General features: G+C 37.9%; 1 protein-coding gene across 1 annotated transcript in view; it reads right to left on the bottom strand.

Moving 5' to 3' along the window:
• The window catches only part of NAALADL2 (N-acetylated alpha-linked acidic dipeptidase like 2), a 1,368,824-nt gene extending 1,348,734 nt beyond the window's left edge, over positions 1-20,090 (bottom strand). The window contains exon 1 of the mRNA XM_057500065.1: positions 19,956-20,090. The gene's annotated coding sequence lies outside the window, so the exon portion shown is untranslated. The remainder of the gene's footprint in view (positions 1-19,955) is intronic.
• Positions 20,091-21,750: the final 1,660 nt, after the last annotated feature.

Here is a 21,750-nt window from a genome sequence, read left to right as displayed (position 1 = left end):
TCAATAATGTCACTAAAAGAGTAGGACAGATATAATTACAGAATAAGAGAGTGAAAAACTCACTGCACAACACTTATTTTCTCATTTTGTCAAAGACCAATGGAAATTTCCAAAAAAACCATGGGAACCACTGCTCAGGAGGGACCGTCCCTTCCCTCCAGCCTACCTCCCCCCACTCTCATGCCCATTCCCTCAGGTTGTCCTCTGCCCTGGAAGAATGTAGACTTGCTACTCTGACTATCTTTGTAGTCCCAAAAAACATAAGAGTCTTAAAGAAAATATTAACTAAAGTAGGAATCAATCCTGAGTAGCTTAAACTCCACAAGAATAATGTGAAATAATGAATAAAAGTGCATTTGAAAGTGAAAAAGTGGAAGTTCGTTACTCATAATTTTTTTTAACACCAATATGTGGATTTGGATAGCAGCATAAACCTGAGTTTTGTTAGCCAGAATACCAATTTCTAGTCCCAGCTTGGTCTTATTTGAGTCAGACTGATGTGAGTCTAACCAGGTCATTTAATACTTCTATGTAAATGAAAAGGGCCAAACTATATGATCTCTCAAGATAACATGTCTATAAGAATATAATAATGTTCTCTAGAGAAGAATACAATTAATTAAATGTAAAAATAGTGATGTTTGTATCCCAACACTTGTGCTTTATCAGATTTAGTCAGTTACATATTTCCAAGAAGGATGTGATGTGGCTTCCACTGACGGACATAAAGGCTGCTATTAACAAAAAGGTGATGTTCTAAAAATATTCCACTTCTTCTTTCAAGTTTACCAACCTCATTTTTTCATACTCAAATGTTTGATAACACAAGAAACAAACAGCAAACTGAAGATGGTACAGGAATTATGAACTTCTGGAAAAGCAAATCCTGAAAATACATAAGCTACTCCTATCTAATATCAGCATCAAACCTATCTCTCTAATCTATGTAATAAAATTTAGTAAAATAATAATGTCTCAGACAAAAACAGTTTTGTTAATTTAAAAAAAATAACAAGACATAACACTCTTACCTTTTAGCAACTGTTTTATTTTCTCACATTAAAACACAAACTCTGCAAAGAAAAAATGAGGGTATACTTTGTTGATTTCAGCAAAGAATAGCTCTCAATGTTTAATTGCACTAAATTCTAGACCTAAATGGTCTCCATTGATTTATTATCACTGTAAAAACCCCTGATTTCCTAGATCTGTCCATAAGACATGCTTCAGATCATATATCCCAATATATACTTTGGGAAAAAACATGGCCAAATTGATTCAATCATTCCATTTCTCTACTTTTCCCCCATGCCAGCTATACTGTGCAGTGTAACTTGGTGCCATTAATGTCCCAAGAGGTGAACATGGAATTCCTGAATAAATGACATTCATGAAACCTAAACGTGATCAATTTATGATTAAGTTCAATTCTGTTATTGACCCTCAATCATTCCTTTCTGTTTAGCTCCACCTGCTTAATACAGCTCTTCAACATCTTTTATACTTTCAAGCTTACTGCTTCTTTATTGACAAAGTTTTTATCTACTTATTTCAAGTGTCTTTGGAGACTATCTAGAAACAGACTTCCCTTATATGACTATGGGGTTCATCATACTCCTTGATTCCTGCCCTGTTTACCCACCCACCAATCCACCCCTCACAACACACACACACACATAGGGTGTGTGCTATCTTCCTTTGTAAGCTTGTGAAGGGGCAAAACCTGGCTCTACTGGCTATTCTCAGACACTTCCAAGTAAATGAAATCTTCATTTTCTATTACTCTATCTTCACCTTTCAGTAGACCAGCTTTCCTAAGCAGCAAAAGGCAGTCAAAATATGATCAAGTTGCATCTTCAAACACCAATCCTACCTGATGTTTACCCAGGCAACTTCTGTGTACCTGGTGAAGCTAAGTATAGAGTACAAGTACGAGATGATAACTACTTGGGGAAGTACATTTTCACATGGTGGGGGAAAAGGAATGAAATTTGGGAATAGCTTTGGTTAGACCTGCTATGTTACAGCATAATACAGGATACTTAGCTTTTGTCATTAAGATAAATTAATCTAGTAAGTTGAATAAGCATGTTGTAGGCACTGTAAAGACAGATGAGTAAGGAAACAAGGATTAAAAGACATTTTCTCTACCCATGTGGCAAAGAGAACAGGGGGAAATGAAGATACCCTGAAAACTGCTAATAAAGGCAGCCATATATAAAGGGGAATGTAGAACCACAGTGGAGAGAGTGTGACTTGCTCTGGAGGTGAGGAATGTGGACATTTACAAAGAGACATTTTAATTGGGTCTTGCTCTATAGGCATCTGCCATTTAGAGAAGAACAGAGGAAGGCGCTCCCAGCAGTGCCCACATGAAAGGTAAGTGGGCACTAAACACACCTCCTTAGTGTACTAGATGGGCCTCTTCCTTCAGCACCTTCATGTCAGAGTACACTGCTCTCCACCTATGTGTAAAGATGGGAGGATTAAAGGAGGATTATATCACAGGAGTAGATGGAATTATATCAGAAAGTATCTTTAGGATAAGGGACAGGAGATGAAGGTAGAGTTTGGAATGAAGGCTAGATTACAATGGGCCTTGTTCTGTGGGCTAAGTTTAGTTTCATCCTGAAGGCAGCAAGGAGCCACCAGAGACTTTTAACCAGAGGAGTTACGTATTAGATGATCAGTAAAATCTCCCCAGTCTTCCACTCACAAGGAAACCCCTCACTAACCTCAAAGATGACTTTCATTTGAGAAAGACAAGCCCCTTCCTTGAGGCCTGGCAAAGAACAAAAAACAAAATGGTTTCATCTTAACCTATACATGATCTTACCAGGTCCCCTTCCCCAAGACTGGACAATGAGAAGATCGTGAAAAGGAAAAGGGAAAGAACACATAAATAACATTTACCAAATGTTAGGTGCCAGGCAGTGTAATAGGTGCTTCACATACATTATCATCAGATCTAACTTCAGAACAACCTCCTGATCTGAAGCGGGTAAAATCATTTCCTTTTTATAGAGAAAATAAAGGCCAACCAAGTTGTCAAGAATCAAAGAGTAACATAATACTGAGGTGGAAAACCAGTATTTAAACCCAGACTCAATCAACTCCAAGAATACTCACATAAGTATATAAGGACAACATAATTGTCCTACATGCCATCTAATCTATTACAATAATCCTTATATAATGACTTATTAGTATCACTTTATAAGTAAAGATATTAAAATTCTGAAAAGTGGTCACACATGTAAGTGTGTCAAGGAGGAAATGAAGTGCAAGGGAAAGACAAGGCAGATGCCCAAGCAGGGTTTCAAATTGCTTAAGAGTAAACTACTGACAAAATCCTTCCTTAATCCCTCCACTACCCTCAGCACCAAATTCATGAACATTTTATTGGTTTTGAAATGTTATTTTTGTCTTTATATTAAATGAAAGAATAGCTATGCAGACAAAATGTGTGTTATGAAATGGGTAAAGATTTCTTTTTTCCTCTCCACCAAAAATACGTAAATAAAAAAAAAGACATAAGAAATAGAGCAATTCTATAATCAGAAATTGAGACTAATATAATGGCAAGTCCTTTTTTATCAAAAACTAATTTACTGGTTTTGTTAACTACTTTCTCCTGAACACATTGTGACTTTTTAATCATAAAAATGCTTAGAGAAGTTCAAATTAGATACTCAGAGAATGTCTACATTATAATACAAATACATCAAGCTCCTATTATGTAGTTTTCTGCTTGCTTTAAAACTGGATTCTCGGTAACAATGATATAAAAAAATCACACAATCAGATTTTTATATTTGATACTGAACAAATCAGAGAACAGTTGCTTTTTTATAGCTATATACCAGGCAGCAATGAAGTCAAGAGCAACTTTCTCCATTCAAGGGAAAAACTGATGACAATGAGTCATTCGGATCTTGCCAATGTCACTGTCTCTAATACTGACAATAAATAAAACCCTTAGTACTAGCAGAATCCAGACCAACATTCCCAAATTGAAGTTGATATAGATGGCAGCATACATGTTACCCTTACTAAAAGTAAAAACCAAGCTACCCTTTTTTTCTGTATATGCACAATTTCAGTTTTTCCTTATTTTTAAAATGTTCAACAATAACCAATAAATTTTCATTCTGAGTTGAATAGAATAAAATATATTTGACAAAATGAATATGTTCACTCTCTGCCTTGCGTTTCCTATGCAATAAACTCAGAATTGGTAAAGCAAATGAAAAATTGTACATACATACAATAACAATATTATGAGGGACATTCAGATAACAGCAAAAACTTAGGAGACACAGGAATTCTTGCTTTATTCAGATAATCTAAAAAGAACGAGAAATGGCGAAAGGAGAAGCAGCTGCTACTATTACAGCATAAAATTTCTATGGTATTTCCAAAATTCCAAAAGGGATATTATACTCTACTGAATGTACAGCGAAAAACCAGACAGAAGATATTCTATGTATTCAAAGTCACATATTTTCAAATAAATGAAGCTAAAAATATCTTATAAGCTATTAAAACTAAGATGTATGTAAACCGTACTTCAACAATACATTTACATCATTCATTTGACAAATGTGAGACTAAAATCCCAGATCATAATTGCTTGGAAATACTTCTGAAAAAACCTACAAAGAAGAACTTCTGAGGCCTTAGAATTAGAATAATTATCCTCATATAATATTAGTTAAACAAAATAAGGAAGTGATGATCTTGATGCAGTTGTTGCAGACATTAACACCTGTAAAATCCAAAGTGGCACAATAGTGCTTCAATACTACTGAAATGTTATTTTCCTCTAACTCTGGATTCCACCAGAAGATACAAAGCTGCTTGAGTACTTAAGGCCTTCAGTAAGAGCCCTCTTTCTATTTGCTCCCTCATTTCCTCTTTTAAGTTTTGTCTGGGCAATTCCAGCACACATATAAGAATTAGTCATAGATACGGATGGAACCACATGACATCACCTGGTTCCTATCTCCAGGCATATAAATGCCTACCTTCCAAAACACAAATTTTTGAAGACAACTTGAAATTGAGCTTTCAAAAGCTTCCTTCACACATTCTTTTATAACTATTTTAACGATTTAAGCTCTCTTGCAGTACAATGATATTTCATCTTTCTCTTACATGGCCCCAAATACAAAATAATCTAGCATTTGTATAAAAATATCTCAAAAACTAGAAGGAACAAAGTGAGTTCCTTCCTTTACCAGATTAAATTCCTCTGATTCTTTTAGTATCTCTTTTGCTGTATGAGGGATATTTGTAGTGATGGAATAGTCCTGTATCGTGATTGTTGTGATAACTGCATGAATCTACACGAGACAAAATGACAAAGAACTATACCCACAAGTTGTACCAATGTCCCTTTCCTGGTTTTGATACTGTACTATAGTCATAGAAGGTGTAACCAGTGGGAAAAACTGGGGAAAGAGAACACAGGCCCTCTCTATACTACCTTTGCAAATTCCCACATATCTACAGTTTCAAAATAAAAAGTAAAAGATGCAGGAGAATCAGATCACAGAAACCATAATTCCTCAATGCCAGAAGTGTAAGAGGAAAGTAGAAAGAGTAAAGAGGAATGTTATTTCAACAAATCTAAGATTTCAGTGTAGGTAAATTACCAGGAAAGCAAGTAAACTAAAGCAGGTAAATAATGATGATAGGCTGAATATTTGGTGGTATATAATAACTTCAGTGGGACTAAACATGCTATGAATATGAAAACCAAGCTACCTATCTGCATATCAATCTACATTCTTACCTGGGTTCGAAAATATATTCCATAGAGACCTACCTCAAACAAGAAATTATTCTGAAGCCTTGAATTCTACTTTAAAAATCATGCATTTTGCATTGGATGCCACAGTCATATTCATATTAATTTATGTTTTTAAACATTTAATTTACCAGTTAATTACTTAACTACATTGAAAATTAATAAAGGGAAACCTCATTTAAATTGGACATGGGAAGCCTTGAAAGGGAAATTCTCATGTACAACCTTTCCATCTCAGCCTACTTCACATTCCTGGGCAGGAAGAACTTCACTTTACTACCTCAGCAGGAGGAAAAAAGATTTTTCTCCCTGCCCAGCAATGGTCTAGCTAATGAGAAACTGCACCAAGACAGCCAATGAGAAACCATTTCCTCCACCAGACTTCCATTCACAGCGGCCCCCTTCCAATTTCCTCCTTTTCTCCATTAAGTAACATTTCTATCCTCTGTTCTGTACATTTGCTTATGCTTTTCCCAAATAGCAATTCTTCTGCTATTCCCAAATAAACTCATTTTGCTGGTAAAGTAACCATTTTATTTTTCAGGTTAACATTACTTTCTCAAAAAAAAATGTTTTTGGTAAATTTGACATTCATAGAGGATAGCCATGTTTATATGTGCCTTGGAGCCCTTCAACATAGCTCAGAGTACCCCCATTGCAGAATCATCATCCTATTTTCCAGCTCCAAGGTGAAGACTTACAATCACCAAAGCTGGACTTCTGAGTTAGCCACTAGACCCTTGATGACTAGCCTCTTTGGGAAAATTCTTGGAAGAAGGATAACTGCAAGCACTCCATGATTTCAACTAGAAAAAGGCTTATCCTAATAATCAAGTGCTTCCTCTAAATAGCTTTTCTGGGAAGCATCACTCACACAGTTTCACATTTTAACAAGCAGCAGTAAAGTCTTGAGGCATTTTCACAAACATACATACACAAGAGTAGACTTCCTGCATAAATTAGCAGCCATTTTGCTTGAAAATACCTTGTCCTTATTTTCAAAGTTTTCTGGGAATTTAGCAAAAGTATATTTAGGGAAAGGACCCAAGACTATAAACTCTTCTTAAGTAATTCCCAATAAGACACATACCATTTGAGGTCAGATAAAGGATGCTTTTATCACCTAACTATAATTAAAAATTTCAAGCTGACTTCTATGACCAGCATTTCAAAAAAGTGTTATAGTACACCAGAAGGTGTTTACTTTGGTTTGAGCACACTCTGCAAGTTCTGAAGCCTAGCAGGGAATACATTTCAGGTTTGGTTCAAAAAACTGAATGGTCCCCTCTGGGAGCTGACTAAGCTGTAAGTGCTTCTTAGAACCAGGAGATGACACAAAAAGATGTCAAATCAGAGAACCATGCCAAGTTAAAAATTAAAAATTAAAAAACACATTACTATTTACAGAGAAAGTATGATTTGTTTAAAAGTGTTTCTGCTTGTTTTTTTTTCCCCAGTTTCTAAGTGTAAAAAAGATAAGAAGACCCAAAGCATACTTAGGAATGCATTATTTGAAATTATTTTATCACCAATGATAATTGGAGTCAATGCATAGGAGCAAGAGAGCACAGCCTATGCAGTTACAAATTTATGTAGAAATAAGGCTACATCAATAAATAAAGTCCTAAAACTGAAGAAATTAATGATTTTTTGCATGCTAAGACTATAAAAAAGTAAAAGCCATCTGTAGTACAGAAGACATTCATAGGTGGTATTGTAGACAGTGGAAAATGTCCAAAAGTATAGAATTTTTATTATTTGTTTTTAAAGGATTCATGGCTCTTCTAAAGTTTTTTATGATTGAACATATGAAAAATAAGATACCAGTAATACATTTATTAAAAAAATCATACTTTAGTAATTAATATTGAGAGCATAAATTCCCATTATGATTAAAACAACTTAAAATTGAAATAACATTTATAAAATAAGTAGTAAGGAAAAAATCATGCAGAGCTCAAAATACTAGGTTTCTTTTTTTATTTTTTTAACTGAAGTATTGTTGCTATATACTCTATATTGGTTTCAAGTACACAACACTTTGGTTCAACAGTTACCATTATTAAATCCTGACCTCCATTAGTACAGCTAATATCTGTCAACACAGATGTTACAGAACCAGAGGCTGTATTCTCCATGCGGTACTACTATCCCTGTGACCAACCTACATTATGATTGAGAATTTTTGTGCCCTTTTATCCCCCTCACCCTCCCCTCCCACCCATACTAACCCCTATCCATGATAACCACCAGTCCCTTCTCAGTGTCTGTAAGTCTACTGTTATTTTTTTCCTTCTGCTTTACTTTAATTTTACATTCCACAAATAAGTAAAATCATATGGTATTTGTCTTTCTCCACCTACCATATTTCACTGAGCATAATACCCTCTAAATCCATCCATGTTGTTGCAAATGGCAGTATTTCTTTTCTTTTTATGGCTTAATTAAAAGAAGCCTAGCTTCTTCTTTGGGTAAGTGTACAACATCTTCTTTATCCATTCATCTATTGATGGACACTTAAGTGGCTTCCATATCTTGGCTATTATAAATAGTGCAGCAATAAACATAGAGGTACATATATCTTTGGGGGATTTTATTTTTTCTTAGGGTAAATTCCTAGAAAAGGATTGAATTGGTAGGTTGAATGGAATTTCTATTTTTAGTATTTCTGAGGAAACTCCATACTGATTCCCACAGTGACTGCACCAATTGACATTCCCATCAACAATGTAGGGGGGTTCCTTTTCTCCACATGCTCGCCAACATTTGTAACTTCTTTTCTTTTAGACAGTGGTCATTCTGACTAGTGTAAGGTGTTATCTCATTGCGATTTTGATTTGCATTTCCCTGATGATTAGCAATGTGAAGCATCTTTTCATATGCCTACTGACCATTTGTATTTCTTCTTTGGAGAAATGTCTGTTCAGGTCCTTCATCCATTTTTAATAGGATTATCTGTTTATTTGTTGCTTGAGGCATATAAGCTCTTTATATATTTTGGATGTTAGCCCCTTATTGGATAAAATGTTTATTAGTATATTCTCCCATATTATAGGATGTCTTTTTGTTATGTTGATGGTGTCCTTTGCTGTATGGAAGGTTTTTAGTTTGATGTAATCCCACTTACTCATTTTTTGTTTCCCTTGCCTTAGGAGATGTGTCCAGGAAAAAGTTGATAATACTTAGGTTCAAGAGATTTTTGCCTGTTTTCTTGTAAGAGTTTTGTGGTTTGATGTCTTACATTCTTTAATCCATTTCAAATTTATTTCTGCATATGGAGCTAGGCAATAATCCAGTTTCATTCTCTTGCATGTAGCTGTCCATTTTTTCCCAACAAAAGTTATTGAAAAGGATGTCTTCCCCATTGTATATTCATGGCTGCTTTATCATATATTAATTGACAATAGATGTGTGGGTTTATATCTGGACTCACTATTCTGTTCCATTGATCTATGGGTCTGTTCTTGTGCCAGTACCATATTGTTTTGTTTACTGTAGTTTTGTAGTAGAGCTTGAAGTTAGGGACTGTAATCCCCCCAGTTTTGTTCCTCTTTCTCAAGATTGCTTTGGCTATTTGGGGTCTTTCTTGGTTCCATATGAATTTTAGAACTATTTGATCAAGTTCATTGAACAGTGGCGTTGGAATTTTGATAGAGATTGAATTGAATCTGTAAATTGCTTTGGGCAGTGTGGTTATTTTAAATTAATTCTTCCTATCCATGAGCATGGGATAGATTTCCACTTTTTGGTGTCTTCTTTAATTTCTCTCATGAGTGTCTTATAGTTTTCAGAGTATAGGTCTTTCACTTTCTTCTTTAGGTTTATTCCTAGGTATTTTATTCTTTTTGATGCAATTGTAAATGGAATTGTTTTCCTGATTTTTCTTTCTGCTAGTTCATTGTTAGCATACAGGAATGCAACAGATTTCTGTGTATTAATTTTGTATCCTACAACTTTGCTGGATCCAGGTATTAATTCTAATAGTTTTCTGGTGGAGTCTTTAGTATTTTTTATATATTGTATCATGTCATCAGCAAATATTGACAGTTTAACTTCTTCCTTAGTAATTTGGATACCTTTTATCTCTTTGTGTTGTCTGATTGACATGGCTAGAACCTCCAGAACTATGCTGAATAAAAATCGTGAGAGTGGACACCTTGTCGTGTTCCTGATCATAGAGGAAAAGATTTCAGCTTTTCAACATTAAGTATGATGTTAGCTGTAAGTTTGTCATATATGGCCTTTATTATGTTGATGTATGAACCCTCTATTCCCATTTTGTTTAGTTTCTATCATGAATGGATGTTGAATTTTCTCAAATGCCTTTTCAACATCTATTGAGGTGACCACATGTTTTTTAATCTTCTTTTTGTTAATGTGGTGTATGATATTGATTTATGAATATTATACCATCCTTGCATATCTGGAATAAATCCCATGTAGACATGATGGATGATCCTTTAGATGTATTTTTGAATTCAGTGTGCTAATATTTTTCTGAGGATTTTTTCATCTATGTCCACTAAAGATATTGGTCCAAAATTTACTTTTCTTGTAGTGTCTTGTCCTGGTTTTGGTATTAGAGTGATCCTGGCTTCATAGAATGAGTTCATAAGTATTCCATCCTCTTATACTTTTTGGACTACTTTAAGAAGGTTGGGTATTAGCTCTTCTTTAAATGTTTGTAGTACCCAGCTGTGAAGCAATCAGGTCCTGGAATTCAACTTCATTGCTGGTAACTGGCCTGTTCAGATTTTCTGTTTCTTCCTGAGTTAGTCTTGGGAGGTTGTATTTTTCTAGGAAGTTGTCCATTTCTTCTAGGTTGGCCAATTTATTAACATATAATATTCATAGTATTCTCTAATAATTCTTTGTATTTCTGTGGTATCCATTGTGACTACTACTTCATTTCTAATTTTATTTGTGTACTCTCTTTTTTTCTTGATAAATCTGGCTATAGATTCATCTATTTTCTCAAAGAACCAGCTCTTAGTTTCATTATTTTTTCTATTATGCTTCTTTATTTATTTCTGCTCTGATCTTTATTATGTCCCTTCTTCTTCTAACTTTGGTTTTCATTTGTTCTTTTTCTAGTTTCTTTAATTGTGAGTTTAGACTGTTTATTTGGGATTGTTCTTGTTTCCTGAGGTAGGCCTATGTTACTATGTACTTCCCTCTTAGAAAGCCCTTTGTGGCATTCCACAAATATTGGACCATTTTATTTTTGTTTTCATTTGTCTCCATGTAGTGTTTTGTTTGTTTTAATTTGCTCATTGATCCACTGATTTAGAAGCATGTTGTTTAGCCTCCATGTGTTTGTAGGCTTTTTTGTTTTGTGTAATTTATTTCTAGTTTCATACCATATTGTTCTGAGAAGTTGGTTGATACAATTTCAATCTTTTTAAATTTATTGAGGCTCTTCTTGTGGCCTAGTATGTGATCTCTTCTGGAGAATGTTTCGTGTACACTTGAGAAAAATGTGTATCCTGCTCCTTTTGGGTGGACTATTCTGTAGATACCTGTTAAGTCCATCTGATCTAATTGTACTGTTCATTGCCTCTGTTTCCTTACTTATTTTCTATCTGGTTAACCTGTCTATTGATGTGAGTAGTATGTTAATGTCTCCTGCAACAAATGTGTTATAATCTATATTTCCCCCTTTAATTCTCTTAGTATTTGTTTTACATATTTACGTATATCTATGTTGGGTGCATAGATATTATAATAAACAGTTATATCCTTTTGTTGGACTATTATGTCATTATGTACTATCCTTTCCTGTCTGTTACTTTCTTTGTTTTGAAGTCTATTTTGTCTGATATATAAGTACTGCTACTCCTGCTTTTTTCTATTGTTTGCATGAAATATTTTCTTACATCCCTTTAGTCTGTGTATGTCTTTGGGTCTGAAATGAGTCTCCTGTAGGCAGAATACAGATGGGTCTTGTTTCTTTATCCATTCTGCTACTCTATGTCTTTTTATTGGTGCATTCAGTCCATTTACACTTAAGGTAATTATTGGTACATATGTAATTATTGTCATTTTATTAACTGGTTTCTGTTTGTTTTATAGCTCCTTTCTGTCCCTTTCTTCTTCTCTTGTTATTTGATGGTTTTCTTTAATGTTGTGGCTGGATTTTCTTTTTTAATTTTTTGTGTATCTATTATAGACTTTAGATTTGTGTTTACCAAAGGTTGAAGGATAGCTTCCTGACTATATAACAGTCTATAGTAAGTTGCTGTTGCTCTATTTCAAACATAATCTAAAAGTTCTTTTTCTTCTTCTTCCTCCTCCACACTTTATGTATTAGATGTCATAATCAAAACTATTTGGCTTTAGGAACATTTCCATCTACAACAGTCCCTTTAACATAGCCTATAATGCTGGTTCTGTTGTTATAAATTCTTTGATCCTTCATTTATCTGGAAATTTTTTAATCCCTGCTTCAAATATAATGATAATCTTGCTGGGTAGAGGATTCTTGGTTGAAGGTCCTTCTGTTTCAGTAGGTTAATTATTTCATGCCACTCCCTCTGGCCTGTAAAGTTTCTGCTGAGAAGTCTGTTGACAGCCTGATGGGGTTTCCATTGTGAGTAATCTTTTTTTTCTCTCTCTCTGGCTGCTTTCAATACTCTCTCCTTATCCTTAATCTCTTCCATTTTAATTATTATGTCTTGGTATTGTCTTCCTGAGGTTCCTTTTGTTAGAGACTCTGCAGTTTCATGACATAAGTGTCTATTTCCTTTCCCAGACTGTAGAGGTTTTCAACAATTATTTCCTCAAAGTGACTTTCTATCCCTTTGTCCCTCTCTTCTCCATCTGGTACCCCTATTATGTGAATATTGTTTCATTTGGATTGGTCACACAGCTGTCTTACCATTATTTCATTCCTAAAGATCCTTTTTTCTCTCTGTTCCTCAGCTTCATTGTGTTCCTGTTCTCTAATTTTCATCTCACTGATTGTCTCTTTTACTTGCAATCTATTATCATTCCCTCCATTTGTGTTTCATTTCAGTTACTGTATTCTCTTGTAATCCTCTCTGAGATCTTTATTGAAATCCTCTCTGAGATCTTTCACACAGTTCTGCATATCAGTGAGCATATTTATGACTTTAACTTTGAAATCTTTATCAAGAAGATTGGTGAGCTCCATTTAATTTAGCTCTCTTTCTGGTGTCTTATCCTGCAGTTTTGTTTGGAACATATTTCTCTACCTACACATTTTGTCAGGGTTTCTGTTTCTTCCTTTGTATTAGATGGATCTGGTATGTATGCTTCCTGATCTAGAGAGTAATGGCTTTATGAAGAAGGAATCCTGTGGTGCCCAGAAGTTCAGAACTCTATCCTCCCCAGGGCCTGATTCTCCTTTGCTGTTGGTGGGCAATGTGTGGGGTCACCTTTCTGTCTGTCTGCTTGCAGTGGTTTATCTGTCTGCCGGTGGCTTGCCTCAGTTGGGCCTATGTGATCAGAGCAGTGATTTCTGCTGGGGTTGTGGGCAACGCTGCCCTCTGACTGCCCTGCAATGATGGTGGGGCTGCTGGATTAATGGGGTTAGCAGAGCAGTTACAGGGCAAGTTGCACAATGGCAGGGTGCATCAGCTCACAGGGGTGGCAAGTCACCCAGCTGCAGAGCCCTCGGGTGCAGAGCAGTGGCAGCAAGCCATGTGCTGAGAGCATGTGGGGCCTCTAAGCAGTGGCCACTGGGTGAGCAACAGCAGTGGCAAAGTGTGCCCTGAGAAGACACAGATGGGCTTAGGCAGTGACTTGCACAGGTGGATGGACCTGCAGCTAGTTGCACTGTAGTAGTGCACAGCTGCTGCAGCAGTGTGTCCCACAAGCACCTCCTAACAGCAATTCATGAAGCACCCATCTCATCCACCCATGGGGTGGAAGGAACTTTTGGAGCTGGCTCCTGCAAGCATCTCACCAGTTGCATTGAAACAGGGCCTTGAAAGATAGGAGAGTCTCCTTGTGCCTGCTAGGCAACACCGGATGCTGCTGAACAGAGTGGGTTGGAGCATCAGCAGCATGCTGGAGGCACCTCAGGGCTGAGCTGTCAGTGAGGGGAATGGAGAACCTGGGGCTCCTGAGTACCCAGTACTCCTGGGCTGAGGGAGGGCTGGAAAGGTATTGTCCACCTGTCCATTCTCCTACAGAACAGACCTGTCCAACCTTCGCCCTTCAGGCTCCCCTAGTCCCCCGTACTGTTGGCAAGTCATTCAAACTATTTCCTCTCTGTTTAGTCTTATTGGGAAAAGCACAGCATGCCTGTCTTCTATAGGCAGCTGGTGTCTCAGCATCTCAGAGTTTTCCAACTGCCTCTGGTGTCCAGTCCTGCTAATCACCAGTACCCAATGCCATGTGGACTCATGTTCCTGGAGCAGATCTCCAGGGCCAGGTGTGCAGATTTCCTGGGCACCTATCCCCTTGCCACACCTTTCCTCTTATTTCTGCAGAAGCTGGAATGGAGGAAGGGCTGGGGTCTCACCTAGTCTCATCTCTGCCACTTTACCCTCTTCTGTGTGGTCTTCTCTTCTTCCCCAAATGTATATGGTGTGTTCTGCAGTCTTCAGTTCATTTTCAGGTTTAGCTGTATTTGCTGTAGTTGCTTCTTTTGTGTGTGTGTGTGTGTGTGTGTGTGTGTGAGAAGGTTTCCATCTTGCCTTCCTACTCTGCTATCTTTGAGGCTTCCCTCTCTCCAGTACTAGATTTCTATGCAAAACAAATACTTTTCTTATCTGAACCACTCATATCAAAATGTTAAAACAATTAAATTATAATTTTGTCTGATATCAATATCCTATGCAGCAGTGCAAAACACACAACCCTGATTTCAGACATATTGTTTGCTTTTGACCTGGCAAACAAACTGAAAAATGCATCAAAGTTTACTAAAGAAAACCTGAGATACCCTGCCAGATCAGAGGTTTAGGATTTCATCATGACTCACTTTTTACATGTTTTTGACTGGTGGTGGGAAGAGAGGGGGTTATCGAGTCTCTCATACAAATACAAAAACACACAAACATAGGGAAAAATATTTAACTGCCTATACACCAAATACGACTAAAAATCAATCACACCTAAAAATAAATCACATTGATTTTATACATATGTGTGCATGCTTATATTTACATGTATATATATCTGTATATGTGATTATGTGCATATAGTGTCTTAACAAAATTCTTCCAAGTTGCTATCTCATCTATTTCTTTGAATGTACCATGTAAAAAATTACACAACTGTATCCTGAGCTATAAGGAACCATAAGAGGATCTTGAGCTACATCCTCATTTTTCAGTAGAAAAACTGAAGGTCAAAGAAGACACTGACACAAAAGCTAGCTGAAGACAGAACTGGGACTACAACTCTGGGCCCCTGACTCTTTATCTTTTGCACCAAGTAATCATGCCATATACTAAACACACAGACTTCTGGAAATTGGTATATATTGTCAGAAGAAACTAATACCTCCTATTATTATATCATTTTATATTTACTTACTTTTAAAGGTAATGTGTTCTTTCAAAAATCTGCTACAGCTTAATGAGAAAATGATGATATACTAGAATTTTCTATCCAAGCATATTTTTATTTCACACACTATTTAACTATAAAATACATTCAGAAATAATCACATCTTAAAGCTTTTACATCTATAATCACAATACTGGACTCAAATTAAGTGCAAAAATCATTGATTTATGAATTAATTTTCATTCTCTGATTGGTTAAAATTACTATAACATGTAGTTTTTTCTATGTATTTAGAAAATATAGCATTGTAGTTAAGGATATGGATGCTATAAAAGGATTACCTGGCTCCACTACATTTTACTATGTAACACTAGGCAAGTCACTGACCCACCTTGTATCTTAATTTTGTACAAATACAGAACCTGCCTGATAGGGTTATGGAGAAGAGTAAATAAGTTCGCAATACAAAACAAAACAACAGTGGGCTCTTAGCAAACACTCAAAAAATATTACCTATTTCTACTAATTTTTAGTCAGCTAGTTGACTAACATATTGGAGCTAAAGGAATCTCAGAAATCATATGGCAAGCATTTTGTAAAGGGCCAGACAGTAAATATTTTAGGCTTCTCCGGCCATACTCTCTCTCTGTCTCAACTACTCTATAGTCTATGGACAAGTTCAGGCATAGACAATAAACTGATGGAAATAATTGTATTCCAATATAACTTTACTTAAAAAAACAGGTGGCAGGCTGGATTTGGCCTGAGGGTCATAGTTTGCAGCCCTTCTAAGCAGAGTAACAACCAAACTCTACAAAGTGAAGAAGAGAGAGATCAAGTGAGTAACAGAAAGTTACCTAACAAGCCATTAGCAGGTACAGAACTAGAACCAAGAACTCTACAATTCAGTTCAATTTTCTTTCTACCTCTCCATATAGGAGAGGCCCATGAAGTCTTCTTATACTGATTTACAAACAGAAACAAACTCTCCCTTCTCTACTGTCCCAAAACATACAAAATCAGCAGAAAACTGGTACATTTTGAAGAGTGAGTACACTGGGATTCATTATAGTATTCTCTCTACTTCTGAGTGCCTGACAATTTGTTTTTTAGTCTCAAAGGACTCAGTACTCTTCATAAGGCATTTATCAATTCTCTCAGAATATCTGTGTACATTATTCTTTTTCTATACTAGAAATGATAATTTGAAGGCAGAAATCATGTCATTTGCATCATGCTATCACCATCCCCTGCCAAGCCCTCATACAGAGCTCTGTTTTATAATTAGCATTCAATAAACAGACGGCCCCAAAATAACTGAAGTCATCTCAAACAAGGTATTATCTCCAACTCCAAAAATTCTCTTTTTTGTCAAATCACTCAATATCCATGAACAATGTTGTCAATAAAATGCTGTTTCCTACGCACAATTTGTTGCTAAACAGTCTTCATTATATTATTTTCAAAATCTAACCTGAAATCTATTTCTAGCTAACATCTCTTTCCAGATCTAATACCACCTCTCTATAAGCAAATTCAACACCAGCACAACACTGTTCTCCATTAGACCACACCTGGTACATAAAAAGTAAAGTGTCTTTTTGATATAATAGTAATATTCTTTTAACTTTACTGTAGTCATTCAACAGCACTAGTGGAGTGATTCGGTGTTCTCACCCTCTTCATGGCCCTTCCCAGATTTCATGATATGACCTTGCTTATCTTATTTCTTCCTTCACCTCTAGCTAACTTTTATTCTACAATCTCAACTTTTTTTCTAGGTCTTCTCCTAAGAAGTCGTTAGAACTCTCTTCCTCCTTCAACAAGATACAAAGCTCTCTGCTTCAAGAAATTCTCCTAATCTTGAAGTATTTTCTCATCATATATACCCCTGACCAAATGGGGAAAAAAAAGTTAACATTTCCTACAGATTTCTCATGGACCACAAGTGTCTGCTACTCATCACAATGAGAAAAGAGAAGTAATCTAAAGATCCATACCCCACCTGCATCTGTGTCCACACATTCTTTCTTCTCTCTTATTTCTATAATCAGCCAATAATCCTAGTAACAGATAACCTCTCCTGTCTCACCCTACCACACTTAAGAACAGTGCTGCCCCTCTCTTCTGCACCAGTTTTCCATGTCTACTGGGTCTTTCTCATTGGCATAACAACATACCAGTTTCGCACATCTTTAAAACTCTGTACCATATAGCCCTCCAACTAATGCTCCATTTCTCTCCCTTTTCAATAAAAATTTTCATAGGATGTACACCATCACCCTCTTCAATTTCTCTTCTACTCTGTCAAACATTCCAAACAAGTATAATTTACTATTATATCAAAAAAAGCAAACATTCACCATTCACCACTCATGGAAATGGCTGTATTGAAGGTCATCAATGATTTCTTTTCCTAAATTCTCTATCCTCATTTTTAAAAGAGTTGACTAGGCTCCTACTTCTTCAAACACTTCCTTCAGTTGGCTTCCAGTATTTCACACTCTCGTGGCTCATCCTCTTATCTAGTGTACAGCTCTTTTCCAGAATATTCTGCTGGTTGTTCATCTCATAATGCTACAGTGGGCCTCAGTTTTCTAAACACACACATTTTTTTTACGAATTTGCTTTTAAAATCAGCAATATGCTGAAAAATCCTTAATGTGTACCCTTAGCCTTCAGAATGTCTGCTTGGTATCCCCACTTGGATATTTAAAATGCATCTAACCCTTAACATGTCCAAATTCTTAGTCCTTACCTCATCTTTCTCCTGTTATCTTCCCCGTATCAGTAGATGGAAATTCTGTCTTTTCAGTTGCTTAAGCAATTAAGTTCTCCTTAATTTCTTTTAACACTCCATACCCAATCTGTCAGCAAATCCCGTGACTAGTACCATCAAAATACATCCAGAATATGAACTTTTCACCACCTCCACTGTTTCCATCCCATTCTAAGCCAACATCACCTATCATATGGATTATTGTAATGATCTGACTGGCACCCCTGCTTCTGCCTTTGCCTTCCTTCTTTCTATCTGTTCTCAACACAGGGGCCAGAGTAATGGTGTTGAACAGCTGTTCTGATTAAAACGCTCCATGGGCTTTCCACGTCACTTCAAGAAAAGCTAGTCATCACAACAGCTTCCTAGACCATTTAGTACTACGTAGCCTCTATTTAAGCCCATGTAACCTATTTCCCTTCTTTCCCCACTCCACTCCACCCACAACGGCTTCTTTGCTGATCTTTGAACACACCTATATGCAGGGCCGCTGCATTTTCTATTCTGTGCTCCTGGAAAGTTCTCGCCCCAAACATCACACAGCTCACTCTCTACCTGCTTTATGTTTCTGCACGGCACTCATTATAGAATCACCTTATTTTTTTCTACTTATTATATATACTGTCTCCTTCTACTAGAATGTACATTCCAAGAAGGCAGTACTTTATTTCAGTGCCAAGTTTAAATTCAACCCTTTCCTTAAGTCTTAACTCCACCATCCACCCAGGGCACTTTGCACCAGCACCACAGTGCTCACCGTGGTTGCTTCTCCTGGCTAAGGAGTCTCTGCACGATAAGGACTGAACCTCTTTTTCCTCTTAACCTATCACCCCACAATATCCATGACTGACATCTAAAGAAGTATTACTGTATTGGACTGAATGAAGTGCACACTACAGGAACCTATGACAACTGCTTGGGTTGATCAAGATGTAGTTCATCAACAAAAGCAGCACCATTATCTAAGTTTCTAAGGTCGGTTTCAAACAACAGGGGATATATTCTGCATAGTTAATTGAGGCAGCAGGACATACAGTCCAATAACTTCGTCACAAGTACAGGTCCAGGATCCATCACTCTGCTCCTCAGGATGCATAAGCCATAGTGCAAAGACTGAATCGAGGCCAAGGATGACAGAACAGTAAAGAATACTGTTGTGAACTGGTTATTCTAATAGTGAGGGACAACAGAACACAAGATACCAAAAGATGAGCTATCCAAAAGAAATAAAAATGGAACAAAAAAAGGTAAAAGATTTTGGAAAGGGAGGAAGGGAATAGATGAAGAGCTGTGGAAGAATGAGACCAAAGGGCAAACGTGATAGTAAGCCGGACACTGGGGAGAAACCAGCGAAGGCTTTTATCACACCGCTCTTGGAACAGCCTCTCACACTTACTCGAGAAAGCCCCCTGCCCGCTCTGCAGCGGCCTTCCACACCCGGGGGCGTCACTCCGGGCGAGCCGCCCTTAGCGCACGAGCCACAGCGCCGCTAGTTTTGACCTGCGCGCCGCACGGGCGGGTGCCCGGTGGGGAGCCGGACAGGCGGGCGTGCATGTGTGAACGTGTCAGAACGCTGGGCAACGCTTTTCAGACAGTCGGCCTCGGAGGCGGGCAGGGGCCTCCCGGCGCAGAGGGGGCTCTGGACCAGCGGGTGCGGCCGGGCGGCGCGAGCCAGGTGCCCCGCGCGCCGCCCCTCCGGGTCGCTCCCGTCCCCGCCGCCCGAGCGCCCATCCGCCCGGGTCCTGGAAGCCAGACGGCGCCCCGGGACAGACGCAGGAGTGGGAGAGCGCTGCAGCCGCGCCAGTCTGGGTGGCAGGGACGGCGCCGCCTCTGAGCGCTGGGTTGGCTTTGCCAAAACTTCGAAAACAGAAGGACTCTGATTACCTGAGCGGCGCGGGCGCGGGCTCGTCTGCGGTACGGCTGCCGCTGCCGGGCGCGGGCCTGGTTTTCAGCAGCCGTAAAGCGGGAGGAGCGCCAGCCAGCCTTCGCCCCCGACCGAAGGCCCCCGGCGCCTCTGCCGGAGCGTCAGCCGCTTGGCAGCGAGCGCGCTGGGCTGAGTCATAATAAAAGACACGTTTGCCGAGCGAAGTGGTAAAGGGGGTCTGGAGGATCCCTGTTAGATGGCAAGAGGCTCAAAAAATAGGAAGGAATTTTTTAAGTGGGGGAGCTGCAAAGCACTGAATGGAGTGAGATTTTGTTCTGAGAACTTACCAAAGCAAAGAAAGGGGATTTCTCAGGCAAGCTGCTAAAGAGCATGATTGCACAACCACAGTCCTGTCTGGGTCACCTAAGTGACAGAAATTTATAAGCCCAAGTCAGAGATCTCAGTAGCCCTTCCCTACTTACCTGAAGTAAAACAGAGAGAGATTTGTGCTTAAGACAAGAAAATTGAATGAAATAGCAAAGTGACAGAGATATTTACCACTGGAGGTAGAGGTTGGCGGTTATTATCTTCATCAAGAGAAAGAGTTCAGAGATGAAGTGCAACAGGCTTATGCAACAGGAAAGTTTATTTGATAAGACAATACACACTCAGGCTGGAGTGCTGCCACCTCAGAGAAGAGGCATGCTTAAAAAGGTTTAGGATTTCAAGAATGTGGTAAAAGGCCAGGGGGCATGGGGAAAAAAGGGGGCAAAACTCAAAGTAAGAACATGATGAAAAGAAAAATTTCACTTGGTAAAAGCAAACATACAGTCAATGTAATAGATCAATCTCTTTATAGCTAGGCTGATTCTGGGGTGAGACATTATGTGACCATCCATAGTCCTCTAGATATTCTACAAGATGAATTTAACCCAGGGAATTTATAGCTCTTGTTCTTCTCCAAAATAATGATTATCCTCAAGTAGTGGAAGCATACCACTTAGAACTGCTTGCCCTGCCTTAAGATAGGGCTGGTTGTCGGCTAATCACCATAAAATCTGTTGGGAACCTGACTTCCTAACTCCCTAGTTTTTAGAATAGAATCGTAGCCTTAAGATGGAGTCCTTCCTGTTCTTACTATACTATTTATATCTCAATATTTTTCACCATGGGCAGGAAAAATTCATCATCATGTTTGTCCCACATCCCTGCTCTCCCTCACCTGCACTTTGCAGTCACTAAACGTTAATTAATATGATTTTAAAACAAAGGAGGAGGGGATAAGTGGAGCCTAGATGAACAGCTTTAAAAGGAAGAAGACAAAAATAAAGCAATAATATTTTTCAAGTGGGATAAATTAGTCAAATGTCTCAGCAGATGAAAAGAAATTGGAGCTTCTAAGGACCAAATGAAGTCAAGAGTTGTAACTGAGGTTAGAAAAGAAAAAGAAAAAAAAAAGAACTAGGAAAAGAAGAAGAAATAAAACTAAGCTCAGTGGCCAAAAAGCTGAAGCTTCATGAGGGAGGAGTATGTTTACTCGCTGTTTAGAAAATCATGTCAAACTCCTTCTGCTGAAGGAGATTCTCTTAAATACTTAAACAGATAAACAACTGTCTAAAAATGAGCCCCAAATGAGGAGCCTTCGCTCCAATGAATGAGATTTGGCAGTTCAACAAAATGAGGAAATTCTTCCCTGTGCTGCATCTTAGGGGGTTGAGTCATCAAACCCAGAGCAAAAATTAGTGGGCTGGCTTCCTGGAAGGCATGCGGCCAGATGGATACATTCTGCGTAGCTCCAGCCACTGAACGATGTTT

The sequence above is a fragment of the Manis pentadactyla genome, chromosome 1 (genome assembly GCF_030020395.1).
Source record: "Manis pentadactyla isolate mManPen7 chromosome 1, mManPen7.hap1, whole genome shotgun sequence".
Taxonomy (NCBI): Eukaryota; Metazoa; Chordata; class Mammalia; order Pholidota; family Manidae; genus Manis; species Manis pentadactyla.
The sequence above is the reverse complement of the archived record's forward strand: the minus strand, read 5'-3'. Positions and strand labels throughout refer to the sequence as shown.